The sequence below is a fragment of the Ursus maritimus genome, unplaced genomic scaffold (genome assembly GCF_017311325.1).
Source record: "Ursus maritimus isolate PB19 unplaced genomic scaffold, ASM1731132v1 scaffold_33, whole genome shotgun sequence".
Classification (NCBI taxonomy): Eukaryota; Metazoa; Chordata; class Mammalia; order Carnivora; family Ursidae; genus Ursus; species Ursus maritimus.
This window is the reverse complement of record NW_024425897.1, coordinates 4,610,449-4,613,614: the sequence shown is the minus strand read 5'-3', so window position 1 is coordinate 4,613,614 and position 3,166 is coordinate 4,610,449. Positions and strand designations below refer to the sequence as shown.

The 3,166-nt window shown below is 40.4% G+C and overlaps 1 pseudogene; it reads left to right on the top strand.

Annotated features, from left to right (window-relative positions):
- The first annotated feature begins 1,132 nt into the window (after positions 1-1,132).
- LOC103673350 lies at positions 1,133-2,164 on the top strand (annotated as a pseudogene).
- The last annotated feature ends 1,002 nt before the right edge of the window (positions 2,165-3,166 follow it).

Genomic DNA, 3,166 nt, shown 5'->3' with positions numbered 1-3,166 from the left:
GCAGACTCTCCGCTGAGCAGGGAGCCCATTGTGGGGCTCCATCCCAGGACACTGGGATCATGACCTGAGCTGAAGACAGCTGCTTAACCTACTGAGCCACCCAGGAGCCCCTAGAGAAAACTATTCTTAAAGGCTGGGAGGCTAAGCAGGCAGTGTCAGGGATCTGGGGAAACAAAATTTGGAGTTTAGGACTTGCCAAAGAAAAGGAGACCTGGTAAACACCCTAGATTTCCTGCTTGGGCCTGGCCTCACCCAGGAATAAGAGTAAATTTGAAATATGGCATCCTTCACAAAAGACTGAAATGTTGGTTTGAACCAGTTTAACTCAGAGTGGATTACAGTGATCTGTCCCTATTCTAACTTCCTGTCAGAAAGCAAAAATAAATCCTCTCTGAAGAATAACATCAGCCAGAATCTCGGATTGTCTTGTTAGTTTTTGATATGCAATGTCTGGCATTCAATGAAAAATCAACAGGCATGCTAGGAAATGGAGATAAATGATTAAAAGAAAAAAAAATTAAAAATTAATGATGAAAACAGCAACAGGTGATCCAGCTATTAAAATAATTAGATATGGATTTTAAAAGAGCTCTCATTAATATGTTCAAGAAAGTAGTTGAGAATGTCACAAATAAAATGGAATGTATAAAAAAGGGACCCAAATGGAAGTGCTGGAAATGAAAGATACAGTAAATAAATTGAATTAAATAGATAAATTTGATAGCAGATTGGACATAGGAGATTAGTGAACTCTGCAGTATTGGCCAATAGAAAATATCCAGACTGAAGCATAGAGAGAAAAAAGAGTAGAAAAGTAGAAGAGCATAAGAACCATATGAGATACGGTAAAATGACCCAGGATGTGTGTAAGTAAAGGGAAATGATGAGAGAAGAGAGACTGGGTCAGAAGCAATGTTTGAGGGGCGCCTGGGTGGCACAGTCATTAAGCGTCTGCCTTCGGCTCAGGGTGTGATCCTGGTGTTCCGGGATCGAGCCCCACATCAGGCTCCTCCTCTGGGAACCTGCTTCTTCCTCTTCCACTCCCCCTGCTTGTGTTCCCTCTCTCGCTGGCTATCTGTCTCTGTCAAATAAATAAATAAAATCTTTAAAAAAAAAAAAAAAGAAGCAATGTTTGAAATGACACTGGCTGAGAATTAATCCCATATTGTATGAAGAGATTAAGTCAGAGATTCAAGAAACTCTACAAACTCCAAACATGATAAATACAAAGAAAACCACATCTGACATCGTAATAAAACCAAAACACAGAGAGAAAGTGTTAAAAATCAGCCAGAGGGTTCTCCAACCAGGGCCCAGCAGAATGGCTCCTGCAAAGAAGGGTAGTGAGAAGAAGGGCCATTCTGCCATCAACAACATAGTGACCAGAGACTGCACCATTGACATTCACAAGTGTATCCATGGAGTGGGTTTCAAGAAGTGTGCCCCTTGGGCACTCAGAGAGATGTGGAAATTTGCCATGAAGGATATGGGAACTCAAGATGTGTACGTTGACATCAGGCTTAACAAAGCTGTCTGGGCCAAAGGAATAAGGAATGTTCCATACTGTATCTGTCTGCAATTGTCCAGAAAACGTAACAAAGGATGAAGATTCACCAAACAAACTCTATTCGTTGGTTACCTGTGTACCTGTCACCACTTTCAAAAATCTACAGATAGTTAATGTGGATGAGAACGAACTGCTGATTATCAAATAAAGGTATAGAACTGCCATAGGGGAAAAACATACATTATCTTAAAAGGGCTACTATAAGACTGGGAGCAGGCTTTTCCACCAAAATAATTGAAATGAGAAGACAATGAAATGATCTTTAAAGTGATGAAGAAAGTAACTGTCAATCTAATTCACTTCCCAGTGAAAATATCTTTCAAAAATGAAGGCAACCAAACAACATTTTCAGAAAAAAGCAGAGAGAATTTGTCACCAGAAGACCCATAGTAAAAGAAATATTAAAGAGAATTCTTTTAGACAGAAGGAAACATGATTCTAAATGGAAGCATGGAAATATAGGAAGAAATGAAGAGTAACAAAAACAATAACTATGTAGATAATTCTACATGAATATTGACTGTAAAGCATCAACAACAAAATAATATCTTGTACATACCTTAATTAAAAAAAATACTTCATTGAGGGGCGCCTGGGTGGCACAGCGGTTAAGCATCTGCCTTCGGCTCAGGGCGTGATTCTGGCGTTCTGGGATCGAGCCCCACATCAGGCTCCTCCGCTATGAGCCTGCTTCCTCCTCTCCCACTCCCCCTGCTTGTGTTCCCTCTCTCACTGGCTGTCTCTATCTCTGTCAAATAAATAAATAAAATCTTTAAAAAAAAAAAAAAAAACTTCATTGGGGCCCTTGGGTGGCTCAGTTGGTTAAGCGTCTGCCTTTGGCTTGGGTCATGGTCCTAGTGTCTTGGAATCGAGCTCCACATCAGGCTCCCTGCTCAGTGGGGAGCCTGCTTCTCCCTCTCCCTCTGCTGCTCCCCCTGCTTGTTGCTCTTCTCTATCTGTCAAATAAATAAATAAAATCTTAAAAAAAAATACTTCATTGGTAAAAAATGCTAACCATCATGTGAGATTTTACTGAGTCGAATCTTTTTGCTGGTTGAGGGTCCTACCTCGATATTGATGGCTGCTGACTGATCAGGGTGGTGGTTGCTGAAAGTTGGGGTGGCTGTGGCAGTTTCTTAAAATAAGACAGCAATGAAGGGTGACTCACCATTTGACTCTTCCTTTCACGAATGATTTCTCTGAGGCATGTAATCCTGTTGATAGAATTTTACCCACAGTAGAACTTCTTTAAAAATTAGAGTCAGTCCTCCCAAACCTCACCGCTGCTTTATCAACTAAGTTTATGTAAAATTCTAAATCCTTTGTTGTCATTTCAAAAGTCTTCACAGTATCTTCACCAGGAGTAGCTTTCATCTCAAAAAACCACTTTCTTTGCTCATCCATAAGAAGCAACTCCTCATCCACTCAAGTTTTATGAGATTGCAGCAATTTAGTCACATCTTCAAGCTACACTTCTAATTCTAGTTCTCCTGTTATTTCTATCATGTCTATAGTTACTTCCTGCACTGAAGTCTTGAACCCCTCAAGGTCATCTGTGAGGGGTGGAATCAGCTTCTTCCAAACCCCGTATATGTTGAT